The sequence below is a fragment of the Ostrinia nubilalis genome, chromosome 10, assembly GCF_963855985.1.
Source record: "Ostrinia nubilalis chromosome 10, ilOstNubi1.1, whole genome shotgun sequence".
NCBI lineage: Eukaryota > Metazoa > Arthropoda > Insecta > Lepidoptera > Crambidae > Ostrinia > Ostrinia nubilalis.
Window position 1 is genome coordinate 8,237,088 of NC_087097.1, and position 21,741 is coordinate 8,258,828.

A 21,741-nucleotide genomic window follows, 5' to 3' on the forward strand; every position below is an offset into this window, starting at 1 on the left:
CAGTGTAATATTTTTGTAAAGTGATATTTTTTTTTTTTTGCGATACAAGCCTGTCTACACCAGAATTTTATTCTGCTTGTTTTTAAGATAGGGTGGTTATAGCGGACACTTTTGCTTGGTACTCGCAGTTACAGAATGTAAGTTTCAGCATTACGGACAGATGGCGGTATGTAATACTCGTATATTTGAAATACGCTTATAATGTCGTCATACCATCAAGTAAAAGGACAGAAAAGGATGGAGATAACATAATTATGCCTTTTTTATGAGATTAGGGCTTTAGAGTTGTAGCATGTAGAATTAGAAGCTTTGCTCTACCTGAGATCTGATAAAGCATTGGATTGATGACGTGTTTATGCGCCCTGAAAAGCGCCTACTTATTATAAAGAATTTGTTTTCCATTTTTCTTGTATTTTTCATACTTATCTATTAGTCATTCAGTTAATAAACCATTTTTATAATTACAGAGTTCAATTATAAAAATATCGTAAAGCCAGTTTATAACCCATTTTACAATGTTCCAAAAATAGATAAAACGGGATCACCTGGGATCACTCGTAATCAAATCCACGTGCGCAAATGTTTCAGCATTCTTACTTTGTATGTGATAAGCCATGGATAAAATTAAAAACTCAGTTTTCCGTTGATTTTCTCATAAATCAATGCAAATTTTCGTTACATTATTCATCACTGGAGTATCGATTTTCAAATAGGCATTTTAATGGAGGCCTCTTTGTGTAGGACAATGTGGTAATCTGCAAGTTGTCACGCGGCCGCGCGGCTCGACAGGCTTTCTGCGCGAACAAAAGTCGCCGGCGGAACAGCGCAGGCACAGAGCCATTCTATTGGACACGCCTTTTATTTGAAAACTTATAAAGAAACGGTTTGTTGCATAAGATGGAAACTGGGAACTACGGAGAAAAAGTTAATGTGCAAACAAATTGGTTACAATTACACTATACATGAAATTTCAGATGATTCCAACATTCAAATGGAAAGAAAGCCACTCTTAGTTAATCGTAAATTAATGAAATGGAAAATAAAACATTTCAAGTTTCAGAATCAAGTTTATTAATAAATACTATGTTGAATTTGAAAACGAATGAATACGAACGAAGGTTCATTAATTATTTTGCACTAGAAAGTAACTGTGCAGTAAATAATTTGGTCTCGGCTGTACTAAAGGAAAACTCGGTGAATAGCTAATTACAGGCCAAAATAGCTGCAGCTAGACGAAATTGTAGTCTACCCTTGCATTTTCAACTAGCGTGTAACTCTATACGAGTATTGTACTTAATAATTAACCTCATGCTAATAATTGCTTTAGTTACAACTGTTTAAATGGGAATTGACAACATTTATATTACGAGTATGTCTAATATATTCCACGCTAAAACGTGTTAAGTAAGATAAACTAATGACGTACCTTCTTCAGGAGATTGATTGGGTATTTCATCTCAGGAATCGTGTTCCAATTTATATCATATACTAGCGGCCGCCCGCGACTTCGTACGCGTGGATCCCGTTTTACCCCCTTCATCTATCTTACGCGGTTTAGATTTTTTCATAAAAATGTTTTTTCCCGCTAACTCCCGTTCCCGTGGGAATTTTGCAATATCCTGTTGTAACTAAGCTTTAAGTTTACTAAGATACCTGCATGCCAAATTTCAAGCGTCTAACTTAAGCAGTTTAGATTTTTTCATACAAATGTTTTTTTCCCGATGACTCCCGATCCCGTGGGAATTTTGCAATATCCTGTTGTAACTAAGCTTTAAGTTTACTAAGATACTTGCATGCCAAATTTCAAGCGTCTAACTTAAGCGGTTTAGATTTTTTCATACAAATGTTTTTTTCCCGCTAACTCCCGTTCCCGTGGGAATTTTGCATTATCCTGTTGTAACTAAGCTTTAAATTTACTAAGATACCTGCATGACAAATTTAAAGTGTCTAACTTAAGCGGTTTAGATTTTTCATACAAAAGGATTTTCCCGCTAATTCCCGTTCCCGTGGGAATTCCTAAGTATCCTATAACCTGCCCAGGAGTACGAAGAATAATTGTACCAAATTTCGTTAAAATCCGTCGAGTAGTTTTTGTTTCTATAAGGAACATACAGACGGACAGACAGACAGACAGACAGACAGACAGACAGACAGACAAAAATTTTACTGATTGCATTTTTGGTATCAGTATCGATCACTAATCACCCCCTGATAGTTATTTTGAAAATATATTTCATGTACAGAATTGACCTCTCTACAGATTTATTATAAGTATAGATTTAGTATATTTATGTTGATGTTCAAAACCAAAAATAATATCCAACATTGTTGGCAAGTCTTCCTAATGTATTCATCCTAATAGAATTACGTACAGTGATTGATTAGTACCCACATCCACACCCTCAGTGTAAAAGTTTGGAGAAAAGAATTGACAGTAATGGGTTTTTCATTAGCACATAAAGCCTTCAAATAAGTATGATAATGTACTTACTTATATCCATTTTCTAAGTTTGCCTTTGTACCGTAATCGGTGCGTGTTATATCTAACATTTTTGGCTCTATCAAGAGATTGTAGAAACCTCGTAGGCGTCTGACAAGACTCAATCGAACCGACATAATAATTAATAATTCTCGTTTGTCTATTTCGGGATTGATATTTAAATGTGCGCTATAAAAATAGCTTTTAGCAATTTCTTTCCTTCCCAATAATGCTAAAGATGATACACTACTTATTTGGCAAAAGGTTGCTGATGAATGGTGACTTTAAGTATGCTAGGAATGATCTCTTTCCGAAACAAACCAAAAGTAGCAGTTTATTCCTATAGTATTTTTACTATAGGAAACTTTGTCTGCAAGCGATACATACTGTTATAAAAAGCCTAATTGCATGAATTCAACTAGTCTAACTAGAATTATATTTGAAGAACAGACCTAATATACTCGTAATATACAAGATAAATGAGGCAAGCCCTGAAATACGAATAAAGCATTTAGTTTCGTTCGATATTTGAAACTTTCCCAGTCACGATCCTGGAGCAGTAGTTGACAGCTTGTGGGAAGAAGTTCCTCGATTATGCCTTTTGTATGGTGCCCAAATCAAGGATAATAAGGTTAATTAATGGCGATGTTACCGTATGAAAGAGAGGCTGGTGCGTGACGCTACACCAACGCGAATATGAATAAAGTCTTGAATAGACCGCTGCAGTAATTTATATTTAAAAAATATAAATTATAGAGCTCAAAATTAATGCAATTTAAGTTAAATTTGGGTTCAGTACGCCTCCTGCTGAAAATATTACGACGATTTTTATTTAAAATGAAATAAAAATCGTCTGTACCTGCAGAGTTAAAACGTACAAACGCTTGTCTTAATGCCCTGCCACATTCCTTAGCAGTCCTATTTAAATTAATTTAAAAAAGTCTCAAATGTGTACGCAGCTTTAATCTGACCTTTGTAGTTCGTAACATGTAACAAAGTTATACCGTGCATTTATCAACTTTTAGGGTTATTATACCGTTCTATAAGTCAATTTGAAATAATTTGTAACATTAATAACATTATGAAACATACATAACAATATTCATTCCCTGGTTTACCCTCTCTGGAATAGAATCTATTATTATTCTAATTGTCTAGGTAAGTAATGCTATTCCAATTGGCTGTGTCGTAACAAACATCTGTCTGGAATTGCTTATTAAGGTATACCTTTTATAACTAACAAGTTAGATGACATAATGAGAGCATTTTCTATCAATTGCTTGTTAAATGTCTCCTGAAATTTCAGTCGACTGCTCTGTTCTACACAAAGTGCAATTTGCAAACGCTAAGTTTGTTTGCTGTCTAGCCTTTGAACTCCGGAAAATATGATTAACGTAGTTCCTACTTCTGCGTAATAATAAAATTCGATTGTAGGTCGTGGTAGATTTAATTCAATTTAAATTTTAAGTAGGCCTACCTGTAAACTTTGATGATTACCTTATTAATGATCAAAAATGCACAGTCAAAGGTTTTTGCGAATCAGAAACTAATTCATGAGTTTAAGCTGTAAAATATTTAGAAGACACTACTTATTTTTCATTTATACAACCGCTAAAGGACTTGTCTTTAGATTCTCAAACTTATTCATTTGGTTAATTTGTGATACTTAAATCCTATCTCTACCTACGACTCATTCACCATTCATTATAAGCCCTCATGCAAGCTCAGCGGAGTAATTCCGCAGCGTTCACAAATTGTGCTTGCTCCTGGTGTGATCTGCCTAAACAGGCAGGGTGCGAGTGGCGTCCCGCTGGCATGCCAAATATAATCAGGCCAAGGGCACCTTCCCGTCATTTGATGGTGTTTGTTGTGGCACTTTCACGTGGATATAATTTTGCAAAATATTACTAAATAATTTTCTTCCCCATCTTAATTTCACACATATTCAGAAATGAATCCTTTCTTCTACGACCGTCGCATTTCTGACTCAATAGCCATTGGGAAAATCGTGTAGAGTAAATATTAAAGCAATTTTTTTTTCTAGATGTTTTCGTGGTTTAAGATTATTTAGACAATTAACACTGGTAGTTTATGCAGGATAAAAGATTTTGATTTCAGCCATGAGGATTATGTTCCTGCAAAAATATGATTTACTGGAACATAACAAACAATAATATGGAATTTCCCAAAATACACGAAGATATTTACGAGAGTTCGCGCACGTGTTTTGTTTCCACATTTACATAATCCGATTGTTCTGGAGATAGTGATCACAAGGCAGGTGTTACTGTAAGGAACGTTGACTAAATGTTAATGATACTCATGTTAGTATATGTCATATATAGTTTGTTATGTATTCCAAAGGTGTTTATCAATGTAGAAGCATATACCATTGATGAAAATTAAATGTAACTCGTATAGTTATGTCTGGTAGTTTCTTGTATGCTATGTATAATTAATACGAATGCGAATGTAATAAAGACACAAAACACCTGCAATTATACAAGTAGATACCTACTTTCGTGTGAAATGATGAGTTAGAAAAGGGTAAATCAATGCCCAAAGCCAAACCTAAATCTTGATCGGATACCATCAGCAGATACATTTCTTTCTTTCTTTGCTAGTACCTACTACAAAGGATTTAAAAGCAGACAAACAAAAACCGGACATCCGGAAAACTGAAAGTTCAGTGAACATTCGCTGTGATTTCTAGGACTGGTCGGATTACCATCGTTTATTCAGCTAACGAGGAAAAGCTCGCGTAATTTCAGTGCAATTGAGAATGTAACGAAACGTGAATACCATTGCCTTTGATGTTCGTCAGTTATTACAGACTACTCGTATAAGAGAGAAATTAGTAAACTTTTATTCTCATTTCTAAGTACTACCTTACTTATTGGTTTTAATTTTAGGCTAGTATTCTGAAACAAGAATTAAAACTCGCTCTGGGCTCGAGGTATAAATAAAACTGTTCATTGGTATAATGGTGTGGTACAGTTATTATAGGCAGTTTCTACTCCGTTCTACATCATTTAAAAATTTAGTCATTTTATTTCGTAAATGAATATAGTCCTATAGTAAGTAGGTACTGAGGTATATGAAAGTACTAAATCAGTTAAATTATGTATATCGTATTACCGCTATGTTTTATTAATAACAGAAACCTCGCCGAACAAACAAACCACAGGAGGTCAATAAAAATTGCCGACATCAAAAAGCCCCATTTATGTATTTGATTGCCATAAAATATTATTCACGAAATGTGATTTGTTCCTTTTTATGTTACCTACTTATGTTTATCCTATCAAAAACATTTTCATGTACAATGTTATCAAGACTAACCGTAATGGCTCGAATCTCGCACTACGAAAATAACTAAATCTCATATATGTATGTATAGCCAAGCTTCTATACTCTACACGCCCTAACTATACACTTTAGTAAATTTCAGCTTTTTAGTGACTAACTAGCCATAATTTTTTTTTAATTACCATTATTTTGCAAGACAAGGTTCATTAGATTGTGATTAATTTATGGCGTAAGCTCAGTTACGAGACGACCAGCGAATCGGTTATCAATTATCCAGGTAAGGGAACCTGTAAGGGCGACACTGGATCGCAGCGCTGATTGAGTGAGGCGATACTGCGTCGCTGCACCGTGCAACGTGACGCTTTAGGCCACGGCTACACAGACCTAGACAGGACAGGGTAAAAAAGGTTTATTTTTGTGGTCTCTGGTAAGTGCAAGTTATTGGTCTTTGAAGGATGGTAAACGGACACCATACTTTGTAGAATCTGGATTAGATCTGAGTTCTTGCAAAAAAATAAGGCGGTACACGATGACACGAAAACTATAACCTATAATGATGTGGAGATAAGTATTGTCCATCTTTAAATTCCTAACAACAGTGCTTCTTTCTCAAGAGGTCACATAATTACTAAGGTCTAACTCTGGTATAATAAAATGCAATAGATAAATTGAAAGAAAAGAAAACTTCGAAAAATGACAAAAGTGTGATTTTTTACATTATGGGTAGAGCTGCAATAAAAACGAGAAGTTATAATGGAAATGGTTAAGTGATAAGAAACTAATGTCTTACGCATGTTACGGAAAGATTTGCGGCTTTGACCCAAGTAATTTAACATTCTTTCTGTAAATCACTTGAGTCCTTTTGCGTGCGATGTGTCCTACAGGGCAGTGCGAACTGAATAAAAAGTAGTAAAACTTTTAATCAGACCCGAAACTACTTAATATTCGCAGCAGTTTATGTAACCTTTTGTATTTTCTTTCCTGCAGTGTAGATGAGTAAATGACACACGTAGATACATTAAAATACAAAAAAAACTTACGGATAAACGGAAAGCTAAGAGAGCCTCCTATTCTATGGACTAGGTACTAACGTATAATAAAACTTTGATGAATCAAAAATAAATCTCCCATCATATAATGTGTACAAAAACGGCTCTAAATCCAGTATTACGTTACGAGCACAAGGGTATGTTACAAAAATATAACGGCCCAATTAAAATTTTCCATTGGCAAATAGGTACCTGGTGACGTGTTATTTGGTGCGTACGAACAAATATATTTGTTGTTTGATTTAGTTATTCCGACTAACACGTTTGTGAATAATAATACAGAAAATTGTAATGTTGGTTTGTGAACATAATACCGCTTTGTTTAATCGTAGGGAACTACTTTAACGACTGTAGGCTAGGGTAGCTACAGGAAATCGTACATATTGACAATGTTTTGTGTTTTGTAGAAAAGTCTTGATTGCCGCTTCTAATGCAACGTTTTGTAATTCTGCTCTAGGTACTTATACTCGCAGCTGTAATACAATATGATTATAATAGTTCGCACATTCTAAAAACTTCAAAATAATTTTCTTCACAGAAATTAAAGGCTGTGGGCTTATCTAGTATGTTATCATAATTACTGTGTAATGCCCAAGGGGTGTCAGTTTAAACAAGTTCCATTGCGTGCCAATGCTTCTGGATTGGGTTTCTGCCAAACCTAAATATTCGACCTTCGTTTCGTAATTGACTCCAATCCCAATGGGAAACTTTGATTATCCTTTTCTTTGAAGACAGCTGAGGTGTTTGATCAATAGGATCGGTTGCCAATTCGTTTGGATAACTAACTAGATGATTTCTGAGTAGTGCTTTGATACCTTTTGAGTGGACGATCAACGAGTTAATAATTAGGAGTGAGGAGGATAAATGGTGAAATATTAATCATACATTAAAGCTGAAATATTTAGACATCATTACTTTCTTTTACGATAAAGATGTACGCATGTTATGTTTTTCATTAGTGTGCGAAATGCGATAAAACCGCGAACCCTAATCGACATCTCCCAGAAATCCCACCAATAATATTGGCTGTTAACGTTTTCAACGGGAACGCGAGGAGATCCCGTCCACGCACATATTAAACACAATTTCAGTTACAATAAGTAACTTATATTGTAAAAATACGATCACTGCACATATTTAGCATCGGCAACTTGTACCTTTAAATTTTTTTACATTTTCTACAGCGAAATCTGAAGTAGAACCACTTGTTTTATCGAAGTACTAAATTGATTTCGAAAATTCTTTCACACGTGCTACATTATTCCAAGTGTCATATTTTTCCACAACATATGGCAGAAGCCGTAAACAATAGCTAGTTGGTGTTATACAGACTCTACCTAAAGCACTTACTTGTAATGATTTTCAGTGATAAATAATATCTATAGTACTGATTTTTCGATATTGGTTTTGAAAATTGAAGAATATCTGCGATTGTCGAGACGAAGCGGGTAAATGTTGAAGCAAGTGTGAAGATTGCCATAGCAACGCCGCGCTCGCACATCGCTGCTCGCGCCCTACCCACACGATGCATATTATGCGATCCGCCCGCCCTCGACGTAGCTTAGATAACTGCACGAGTGCCTTTACACTTCCAATGCTATACTCTACCTGTAGCGTTATTTTTAATTTCGTTATATAGTTATCAATAAACACGACTGAAAATGATCATACATTTTTAAGAGGCATTTAATATCTCCTGAAAAAGTGAAAAAGGTAGGTAGTTCAATTCTAGCTTCTCTCAATAGAAAGCTAATATTACACGGCTACATTTGAATCTTATGATCAAGAACAGTATTGAAAAATACAAAAACGAACAGGAGTAAAGGCGGATGTCAAATGTTACAGCAGCTAACTCATATATTGAATCCTGAACGTAATAAAGATTCTTATGATGGGCAAAGGTAAAATACGTAATACTAAGTTAAAATTCTGTGCTAATAGCACCAAAGAGCCATAAAAAAAGTAGATATAAATCACTTTTTTCAATCAACATTTCAATTTAAATGACACTAATTATTAAATATTGTATTAAGTTTTATCACAACAGCATTCGAGCGTCATTTTTATTGTTTTGGAATGGGTATGAATTAGGTATGTCTTATCTAGCGAGATCAGTCTGTAATAATATATGATCAAACGAACTTCACAAGTGAAATTCGATCAATATTATATGATTCGCTTCATCCGAAGATATGATATAATTACAACGTAGTCCCCCTGTTTACCAGGCAACCTTCACACAGATTTTAGAGATTCAAATAAAAAAGTATTTAACTGACTACCCGCTTACTTCCGGTTTACTCAGTCTGCCGTCGCCATGTCGGCGCGCTGTTCATTTTTCAGAGTGTATGTTATTTCAAAACTTTCCTTAGTAGGGTGATGATAAAACTTTAGGGAGGGTGGGTGATCATATCTTCGGATGAAGCGAATCATATAATATTGATCGAATTTCACTTGTGAAGTTCGTTTGATCATATATTATATTTCTTCGCTTCATCCTTCAGATATGATTAGGGTTTCTGCTCGAGCTTTCTCGAACTCGAGAAAACTCGAGAAATTTGGCTTCATTCGAGACGAGAAAAAAATTACCGGAGCTCGAGAATTCTCGAGTTTCGATTTTGAAGCTTTAATATTCTTGAAAGCCTATTATCTTAAATACAAAAGTAAGGTTTAAATTATTTAATAGGTCAATGTTGCTTTAAGACTGGCCTAGTCTTTCCTTTTTTAACTGATTTGATTTGCAAGTAATGATCTCAATCGAAACTAAGTAATAATAATGTTCACCAACGAGTATGATAAATATATTTATTATGTATGTTTAACTCTGACTGATTTAAAGACTGAAAAACTTGTTAACTAGACAGTTACCTTACCTAACAGACGTTAGGTTAGGTACTCGTGCCTCCTCGTAAAATTTATTCAAGTCCATATCTGTAAGAAAATTAAAAAGTTTTTTTTTGTTCATAAAAAAAACTATTTATCATAATTTTGCTATTTGGACTTGTGTTCTTTAGAAAACAAGTGATTCAATTGTATCCAGATTTTTATTGTTATTTATCCTTAAAGTACACGAGACTTTATGACTTTTGTTATGATTATTAGTAAATATTAATTATGAAAGAAGATTTGATTTTTTGTTTCTTTCCTTACCAAAATAAGTGGTACTAAATTCTAATATTGATTGTTGTGCATAAAAGTAGGTATAGGGTCATTCCATGACAAATGTTACCGAGGGTGAAAAACTAAATATGTTCTTTTCGCATTAAATCTGATGAATTTTGAAAGTAAACATTCCAAATTATAATGTGCAACAAAAAAAAATTAAAGAAACAAGTAATTTTTAAGTTATTAGTCTTCAAAGTGTATACTTAAGTCAACTGTCTGAATGATCATTTTCTCTCTAATTATTAGTAATTCGATTTAAAAAAAACTATCAATCTGTGAACCGTTTTGCTACTATATGATTTGAGGGTATTTATCATAGTATTGGTAGATAGCGTCATAGTCCCAAAAAAAAGGATAATCATCAAGTATTAAGTGTGTTTTCTTGTTACTTCGGCGATGTAACACCCGAAACAAAAAAACAGGTATTTGCTTTATTATTGTACCTTACACATGGATTAGGATAACAATATTTGGTAAAAGTAAGGTCATGGTAGTAATGATTTCAAATACTAGGGTGATTGCTATAGTAATTGGCCTGTACATAGTTATTGGCCACCTTGGCTAAAATAAAAATAAACAAGCATATGTACGTTATTAAGAGTGGAAAAGAGACACAAATACTTTCTCTGAGCAATACGCTGTCCAATGTAGTATGTCAGAGTAAGAACAGATGGCACTCTAAACAGCAGAAGCTTTCTTTCGACAACGAGTCGTCCGAGTAGCCGCATGCTTGTCAAAATTTTAAGGTAAATATTTATGAATATTGTTCGTAATTTAATTGTTTTTGCTTGTTATAGTAAATTTACTGTTTTTTTTTGTAAAGAGATAAATGGTAGCTTACGTAGATAGATTAAGTTACTTTGTTTTGGAATAAAATAACTTTAAAATTAGACCGGCCAATAACTATACCACGTTTCAATTTATTTCAGTTATTGGCCATGGGTGGCCAATAATTAAATTTTACTTTTATTGCATTTTTATCCAAGATTAAGTTAATTTAACCCTTAAATATTTGCTATTAAAATGCTAACGTCCTAACCTATTAGGATCAGTAATTAGCCGGGGGGCCAATTACTGACACTTATGCACGGCCAATAACTATTTTTATTGATTTACTTTACCTAGATTGTTACAAGATGCCGTAGGTAACACAGTATACTAAGGTTGGTATAAGTAGTTGGAACAGAAACACTTAATCAGTTTAAAAAAATAAAACAAATAATACCTGAAATGCAAAACAATGATTTTTTTTTATTCTCTATCGTTTGTGGGACTATTTATTATAAGCAAAATGGATTGGGAGCGGAAGTTACAGATGAACCTGAACCTATAAGTCGGGAGAAAGAATCAACATTGAGTGAAATAGGAGAACTTCAAACTAGAGATAAAGAAAGAGAGACAAAAGACCCTAAAACTGGGACCCAAGAAGATGAGATAGGTACTTGTAGACGAACGAGAACGACGAGATGAACCGTTACCGTAACCAGAATATCAGAGGATTCTGGAAGAAAAAGCTAAAGAAAAAGAAATCCTCGAGAAAGAAAAAAGGTAACGGAAAATTGAAAGAGAACATAAAAGAGAGGACAGAAAACGGAAAGCTGAAGAAAAGAAAACTGCTAAAATAAAAAAAAGTAAGAATAATGTATCTGTATCCAATCAAATCTGTAATATTTGCAAAAAGCTTATAAAAAATAGACTTTTGGTATGCTCTGAATGTCACCGTGTCTTTCATAAATCTTGTGCAACAGCATATTCCTGAAGAAGAAGGAGACAGTTATCTTTGTCACAATTGTTACAATGTTACTGAATGTACTGACGATGATGAGATAGATGAAGAAATCGATAAGAGTGATACTGATGACGAATTCTTAGCTAATCTTAAGGAAAGACAAAATGAGTTAGGATTACAAAGCGTGAAGTTTCAGTGATTTTTATGAGTTTTTTTCGGTGGCTAATAACTGTACTTCTAGGAGCCAATTACTGTGATTTTGGGGCCAATAGCTAAATTTAATGTGATCTCTGATATTTTTAAAATTATCATTGTAATTCTTATCGTATAACACCAAATAGGTACTAGCTTAAATAGCAGCAATATTGTTTTCTCATAATAAAATATAAAAAGTAAACAAAAGTCGAGTTTTTGTTACTTTTTACACAAGTTAACTTACACAACGCTCTTAAAGGGCCAATAACTGTAGCAATCACCCTAACTAATATCTGAGCATGATACTAATTATGTGTGTTTTTTTCTTGATTAAAAACTGTAACACCCGAAACGTTTCGGGTATTACATTTTTATTTATATGTCGATAATGTGTGTATATTGCTTGGAGAAGTGAAAAAGTATTACTGTGAGAGTCCTTTGACCTCCAACTAGCGCTGGCATAGGAAAAGGAGTCATATTTCTCAATTTAAGACTTTTTTGAAATGTCGACTTAACACTAAAATTAAGGTATTGCTAAAAAGTGTCGATGTTTGACATTTCCAATAAATATCGTAATAAGAAATTAAAGTAATGCTATTTCAAGCCAAAAACAATAGAAAAAGCAATATTCTGAGGAAAAATAAAACTAGAACTTTGTGTATTTAAAAAAAAAAGCTGCTTCGTAATTTGAAACCAGAATTCGCTCTATTTGTGTTTATTTGATGTACTCCTTATTTTGTAGTACCTAGAGACTAATAAAACACCGATTTTATCGATAAAACGAGTTGAATTTTCGTACTCGTAACACCCGAAACAGAACCATTGTAACACCCGAAACAAAGATAAAATTTATAAAAAAATAGTAAAACGTTTTATTTAAAAGTGATTGTATGTTACACGGTTTGTAAATGTCATACTTTAGAAGTCCTGTAAGTTTTAGGTATGGTTCCTTAAGAAAATTCGCTAAATTTTGAGTAAATGCAGCAACAGTCAGAACATAGAGGCAAAATCTCGTAACGCCCGAAACGCACACTTTTCGACTCATATTTTCGTTATCTTACATTTTAAGCTGTACAAACTTTATTATTTAGATAAAACAACTAAAAACGGACTGATTAAGGCACTAACATTATTAAAATACTATTTCAAAATACATGAAATTGTTGAATATGTGTGTACGAACGTAACACCCGAAACGATGGAATGACCCTATATCAGATTAAAAAAACCTGTTTTTATTAAATTTCAACCGATTTCATCAGTTTTCATTAAAAGACTCGAGACCCGAGAAAACTCGAGACTTTGGCCTCGAGAATTCTCGAAACTCGAGAAAAAAAATTAGTCGAGAAATCAGAAACCCTAGATATGATATAATTACAACGTAGATGTTAAGAGAAGAAAGTTTTGGAAAGAAACACATTTTATGATCTTAATGTGATTTTTATTCACATAACATTAGAAAAACATAATGTAATCATGTGAACTAAAACAATTTTCAATCTTAGGTGAAAATATTCTATGATTAATGAAAAACAATTTCTCAAATCATAATTAGATAACCTTAGTTATAATTATAATAAACTTATGATTATTTATTACTTAGAGTAGGGTCTAATCAGTCTTTTATTGATGTTCTGACGATAAACAAACTGATCGGGCGAACTCTCCCTCATTAACAATGGTTCGGTTGTAAAAATGAGCGAAGGAATTGGATGAACTAGTCCAACCTGCGGTTTTACGTATAGTTTCTATACTGACGCCAGTTAATCGTGCGGCTGAGGTGGACGCGTGTCGCGTGCTGTGTGCGCCGAACACGCTGGTATCGACGCCGCTTTCCGACAGGACCTGTTTTACCCATCTGCTGATGGTCTGTGTAGTAGCTGGTTTGTGTGGTCTTTTATAGGTTAACAAAAGATTATTAGCATCCTCAGATCTTATGTTTCTAGTCATAGAAATATAGTCTGAGAGTGCGGTGGCTGGACAGATATTAGTATTTTCATTAAAATACGGCAAAAATAATACTGGTTGGTCCCTTCCGGGTGCAGATGTTTTTATAATATCTGTTATGTTAATTTTAATTCCACTTTCCGAAAATAAAATATTGTTTAGCTTAATAAGCGAAAGTGTCTGCATTCTATGAGCGGTACAGATAGCAAGTAGAATAGCGAGTTTTTTAGTGATCTTCTCTAATGATAGTGCATTGTTAGGGGACCATGTTGAGATGTAATTTAAGACCAACTGAGGATTCCATGTATTGGTATACTTGGGCCTAGTAGGTTTTAGTTTGTATGCTCCCTTGAGAAGACGCTTCACACAGGCATCTGAACCGATATTATTTCCTATTAAAGCTGATAAGGCAGAGCGGTGCGAGTTTAAACTACCATAACCACAACCATTATTAAATTGTGTTGTTAAAAAAGAGAGGATTGTCTTTTTTGATGGTTTGAATATATCTTTGTTGTTAACTATGCAAAAGTGCCACCAAAGTTTTAATGAGGTGCCGTACTGTTTTATGGTACTGTCGGAAAACGATGCCAACATCAGTGTTGCCGACTCTGTACAGACGCCTCGGCGGATGAACGACTGCCGCAGAGCCTCGCGACACCCAGGGTAAGTTTCTTGTGTAACGGATGATAATCTCTGAAATGAGATTGTAAAAGGTATTTATTTGGGTTTAAATAAAGCACGTCTGAAACTATTAACTTTTGCAGCAAAGGGAACCAAGGCTGTGATGGCCAGTGAGGATAAACTAAAATACCGTTTGCTCTGTCATCGATTATTTTTCTAAGGCATTTTAAAATAACAGAAAAAGGTGGAAATGCGTAGAAAAAATCGGCTTGCCAGTTTAAAGTAAAAGCGTCTACTGATTCTGCATCTGGATCTGGTTTCCATGACACAAATCGATTACATTTTGCATTGTCTCGCGATGCGAACAAATCTATTGCTGGTTGACCAAAATTTTGCGTTATATTTTGGAATGCCTGATCAGAAAGAGTCCATTCGGTGTCTGGATTAACAGTTCTAGATGCAGTATCGGCGCAATTTTCTTTTGTATTTACATAAGATGAAAATACCCAAATCCCACGCGCTTCACACCATTGCCATAGTGATCTTGTCAACGCACTAAGATGGGGGTATTGTATACCCCCCATTCGGTTGATATAACTAATAGCGGTTGTGTTGTCAATACGAAGTAATATTGCACAGTTGGACAAATCACTAGCAAAAGATTTTAGGCCTAGAAATGCGGCCATCAGCTCTAAGTAATTTATATGCCGAATTTTTTCTGTGTCTTTCCACTTACCGCGTCTTGTTTTGTTATTACAGACAGCGCCCCAACCTGATCGAGAAGCGTCAGTATAAATTTCAATACAAAAATTTGGGTGTGTCATAAAGTTGGAAGTGGAGTCAATATTTGATGACCACCAGTGTAAATCTTGGAGTATTACGTCGGGTAAATTTATTTTTAATTCATAGTCGTCAGATTTCAGTAACGCCAAATACTTTTGTCGTTCTAAGATTTTTGTGTAGATCCATCCGTATTTAACGGCTGGGCAAGCGGAAACTAGAACTCCTATGAGTTGAGCATATTCACGTATAGAACATGACGGTAATTTAGAAAATTTGGTTACCAACTCTGCAATTTTACTTCGCTTGTCTTGAGGAAGACTTATTGATAAGTCTCGTGAGTTGAAGATAAATCCTAGGAATTTACAAGATTGTTGTGGTGACAAACAACTCTTATCATAATTGACTATGAAGCCTAGGCAGTTAAGTAATCTTAGCGTTTCGTTTACGTTATTAACGCACTGCTCATAGGTATCGCCAATACATAGTATATCGTCCAAATAAAAGACGGATTTGTGCCCTCGATATCTTAGGTAACCCATAACTTCTCGCATAATCTTAGTGAAAACTCGAGGAGCCACGCAAAGACCAAAAGGCAAAGCACAGAATTGGTATGTTATTGTTTTAGATGAATTATGAGGCTGAAATTGAAATTTTAAATATTTTCGATCTGAAGGATTTATAGGCATTAGAAAATATGCGTCCTTTAGGTCGATGGTGGCTAGGTATCCGTTGTGTGGTATTAATTTGCAGGCAGTGCGGTAATCCTCCATTTTAAAATGATCGGTACGAACAAATTTATTTAAGGGTTTCAAGTTTAAAATAAATCGCTTGTCCCCGTTAGGTTTTGGGGTCAGAAATATTTTGGATACAAATTGATTCTGAGTGTTTTTGCATTCAATTATTGCACCTAATTTTTTTAAATTATTTATAGCATAGCTATTTTTTCGGAGTATGAAAAAGTATTTTGAGGAGTATCGCACTGCCTAACAGGTGATTCAAAAGGTATAGTATAGCCATTTTTGATCCAATCGAGTACAACCTTGTTGCTCGTGATTTTTTGCCAACAATCAAAGAAATAGGTAAGTCTACCCGCATGTACCTGCGCTAGTGGTGACTCTGAGCCGGGACACGCGCTTTCTCCTGGGGAGTTGCACGTTGCGGCTGCGTCGTCGACGCTACATATGGGCGCCGAGGTGCTGACGTCGTCTGCTTCCTGTAGCCTCCCCGTCCGCCCCTGCTCGCTGGCGGGTATCGAGGAGGCGCGGTCCAGTTTCCCTGATAGGGCCCAGGTCGACTGCTTGACGACGAAGCCGCAGACTTTTGAGGTTTCGATGCCGACTTTTTGATTTGAAGGCCCTGTTTTTCTATTGCCTTTGCAGCTTTTATTTTGTCCGATAATGAGGATCCAAATAATGTTTCATCTCTTTCAGATTCATTAATCATATGCAGGATAGATTTGTCTAAACTGGGTGTGATAAGCTTTACCCGGTTCTTTGACATTAAGTTGTGAGAATCGCACAAAAGTCGGCAGCCGTTACTAAGATGTTTCATCGCTAGGATCTTATTGTCACTTTTTAAGAGGATATCCAGGCCTCTGTTGATGGCCGTGATCCCAAGACCAAGTTGTTGTTGAGAAGTGGCAAGTGTTTTATCGCGGTTGCGAACCATATCTGGGACGGCAGCGGAAATCTCCGCGTTCAATTTTGGCGCCTGTAGAAGTCTACAATTATCCGGAACTAAATAGTCCTTTAATACTTTGTCTTTGCTATCTTTTGGCATTCCTTTTTTCAGTAAAGGAAGCCATAATTTTGATAAATTATCATGGATATTTTCTCCATACTCGGGTGTATCTGACGTGAATTCACCAAGAGCCGATAAAAGTTCAGGGTCCAGCTCGTTCTCGACCGAGGGCTCGGCTTGCGTGCTGGGACCCGGTTGGTCATTATTCGAGTCGACGTTGTCGATAGGTTCCTGCACAGTGGCTGGTACTAATATTTCCGATGCCATAGTTATTTGTTCCGGTTCCGGAATAATATCATTCTCGTCGTCGATGGTTCGTACGGGAGGTTCAAAATCTAAAATTAAATTAGCAATTTTAAATATATGTCCAAAAAATAAATAAAAAGGCCTTATGTAGGTAGGCGATAAAAATAACTCGAAAAACTATACATTGGTTTTTCGGTTTTGAATTTGCAGATGAACGATACATTTATTTTAAATGCAACATATTTTCTGCTTGGTTGTCATCGTTCAAGACTCGCAGTCTAGCCCGATGCAGAAATAAGGTCGTTATTTATCTACTTTGCGTTTTGGTAAATGTCAAAGTTATTGACCCGCAGTCAATCCCAGAGCATTCCAAAGCGAAGCAAAAAAGTTATTCAATAAACACTATTCACTAATTAAAGATAACGACCAATTTAAAAAGTAATAACTTTGCTTACCTTCATCATTCGATTCCGATGATAAATTCAAAGGAGGAATTGATATGTTTTGACGATATTCACGTTCCTCTAATTTTCTTATTTTCCTTGCGTAATGTTCAATACGTTCCCGCGCACTTCTTTTGGGCATGATGAGCGGGCTTGAGGTGTACGTGCGAACGTTACCGAGTACAACACAGGAATGAACAGCGCGCCGACATGGCGACGGCAGACTGAGTAAACCGGAAGTAAGCGGGTAGTCAGTTAAATACTTTTTTATTTGAATCTCTAAAATCTGTGTGAAGGTTGCCTGGTAAACAGGGGGACTACGTTGTAATTATATCATATCTGAAGGATGAAGCGAAGAAATATAATTTAAGTACTGTATATTTCTAAGTTAAAAATTCTTGGTGTTATATTTTCCTTTGCCCTATAGCACCCAATTTAGAAAATTTTGTATAACCATAAATTAAATACTAGTACCTAATCTAAAACTGAAAAGCTTAGGGTATTGTAGAGATTTCAACTGAAATGATCCGTGAGAAGATTAGACATTGTGATAGTCTCGTTTCATCGTACATTTCTACCCTCGCTTTATTCCGGTGACTGATTTGAGTCAAATTGAAATTCTATTGTCAAGGAGCTCCTGCATCTCGCGCACATTTATGAGTATAGATCGTAGGTAATACGCAACAAATAGAAATGTAAAAAAAAAACATACGGGTCGAATTGAGAACCTCCTCCTTTTTTGAAGTCGGTTGAAAAATATAAGAAAGTTAAATTCCGTAGTTTCATTCTTTTAATTAAATAATGCAACATTCTGAATTTGCATTCATAATGTCGATTGAACTTTTTTTATATTTGAAATGCTCGTTGGCTCCTCTGTGGTACATTTATGTAGAGATTTTATATTCCCAATAATAAAAATCCTGTTTCACCTCATCAGCTATTCCTTTGTAATCAGCACCAGACATACTAATCAAGCGATACTAAATTCAAAGTTCAATAGATTTCCAATTTGGCTTACCTACTTATTATTCTAAAGCGTTACGGTATTCGGATTTTTGTTACAATAATAATATACATTTCTGATAAATATGTAAATTTTTAAATAGACCACCTTCACCTTTGCTCTTAATAAAAGTTTAAAAAAAGATATTGAAATAAAAATTACCCTCACTCAACCACCAAGCTTCCCTTAGTTTGGCAGCAATGAGGAGCAATACGGATGATTATAATTACAACTCCTACTCTATACTCATATCAAGGGTGCCATAAAGGCGTGTATTATGATGAATGTAGAGGGAACGTAAACCTCCTTGCGGTGAAACGGCATCAAGCTGTGTAGTTTTAGATGTGTGCACCCTTTTAAAGCACTTAGTAAAACCCATTATAAATTATTGCGGTTGCTGTTTGTAACTGTTAGTGCTTTGTTTTATTGCTGTACAGACAAATAAGTGCTGTGTCAGTTGTAAAATACATTAGAGATATTTTTACAATTACTTTTAATAAAAATATTGAATTAGGTTTAAACTAAAGTCGGTACTAGAAAAGCAATACATACTAGGAATATAATACCTGAATCTACATTACATGAGTATGTGCCTACTTATTAGGTTTCATATCATGAGCTTTTATTACTTCACATAGATTCCTGCAGGAAGCAATCTGCTTTACTCCATATTTTCAATAACCGTTACAAACATAGTGTGTAGGTATACCTTACTATATACTTATTACGTATTCAATATACGCAACGTGTAGGTATCATAAAAGTAATCTTAGAGAGAATTTCACGTAACGCCGAACAGCAAATTCTTGTGGTTGTAGTTAACTTTGTAATTCCAATAGATAAAATACTTAATGCATTATACATATAAGACGCTTTTGATCAACGTCAGGAAAAGAGAAATAAGGAAAGTCACGAATGTCAATGTTTACCAAAAAAAGTTCCTTAAACTAACACAGACCCGTATTTAGAAATGACACTAAAGTATGAAGCTGTTTATTATTTAAAACTTAACATAAAAAATTTTTATAAAAAAAAAAAAACCGACTCCAAAAAACAAACACTAAAAAGTAGAAAAATAATTACCTACTAATTACTTATTTATTAGGACGAATTAATATTTATGTTATACCATGATTGATACTTTTGGAGTCGGTGCAGGCAAACTTTACACGTTTCATAATCTTGGCACCGACTCCAGAAGTATCAATCATGGTATAACATAAATATTAATTCGTCCTAATAAATAAGTAATTAGTAGGTAATTATTTTTCTACTTTTTAGTGTTTGTTTTTTTTAGTCGGTTTTTTTTTTTTTATAAAAATTTACTTATTTCTTGCTTTTTAGTTAACTAATTATTACCTTGATGTTACCACTGAAGGTAGGCAGTACATTGAGACTATATTCTTCATGTCAAGTGTAAAATAATATTCCCTACAAAATACAGGTTATCATATCGGCAACCTAAAAAGACCTTAAACCGTCAGCCTACCTTAAAAACATGAAAGAATACAACTGTGGGTCTAATTGTACCTATAATATTTAAAAAATTATCCTCCAACTCCTAAGCGTTAAGGAGTTGTACCTACCCTGACCAGTTCATCATGATGAGATGATGACTATCTGATGCAAACACTTGAATAAATTTAGAAACTATAGTTATCTATAAAATTAAAAGAATTATCCTCAACAACAAACTCCTAAGCATTAAGGAGTTATACCTTCTATCATCAGCTCATCAATATGAGATGATGATTTCCAGAAGCAAATACTTGAATAACTTAAGAAAAAGTTTGAAATACAATATACGTGCCTATAAAATTTGAGGGTTGCCCTCGATTTCCCTAGGATCCCATCATCAGATCCTGTCTTGGTGACAATGGGACCACCTCAGAAGTGTACCCTATCGAACAAAAAAAGAATTTTGAAAATCGGTCCACAATTGACGGAGTAATCGGTGAACATACATAGAAAAAAAAAACATACATACAGTCGAACATATAACCTCCTCCTTTTTTGAAGTCGGTTAAAGAATTAAAAAAGGTTTCTTAAATGGCATTTTCTCTCAGACAACATTTCGGGAAAGGAGTGCGTTTAATTTATAGTTTTGTAGGTAAGAGTAGATAAATGCTCCAAATTTTAACGTTCAGCCACTTCACTTTACTGCATGTAATTTGGTGCCAAATAAAAAACTTTTCTTTCTTTCTTTCGCTAATTTTAATTTATGCTCGAGATTTGAATGTTGAGCTTCGTTTTGCAGTGTGTCATTAGGTAATCTTCAATGATCTAACAGGTAGGTGAGCGTTAGAATTGTGTGCCGAAAATTCCGAACACTACTCCTTCACATCTCTACTCCCACTTCTACATAACGTTCATAATTTTGTACTTATTTGTAAGTGCTTTTTGTACCTACATTTTTATTACACTGACAATAAAAGTATATTCTAACTAATGTCGCACCCTACCATAATGCTATAAAAATATGAATAATGGGCCAGTAAATAAAATAAAATATATTAATGAGAGTGTAAAGACAGTGTTAGTTATGTCTTTTCCAATTTTATACAACATTCGTAGGCTGCAATGCTTTTAGTCTAACATCTTTCAGGTGTGTTTAAAATAGTATCTAATAGGTATGTTTCCTTTCAAAATTGACTCTTTTTCACTGGATCCCAATTTGGTATCGAACAAGGAATCTCTGAGTCTAGAGAGATAAATGCTAATCATTCGACCATAGAGTCGTTATGACGTAGAGTGTATGGCAATATCATGTTTCCACAAACCCATTACTAAATATGACATAGACAAATTTTATAATGCTTTGTCAGTGAGTTTAGTGAAGGACCTCAAGTAAATTCACAACCCGTTAAATATGGGTTTATAGGAATTTTCTGAAGTATTTACAGGAATTTTCGATTTTTCCGAAGAATTGGTACTTTTGTAATTTGTTACCTAGCAACGAAATTTTTTGATAATAAGCTGTATTTAATCAAAAATTTAACAAGGCCCGTATTATGTGAAAATTAAATCTGTGA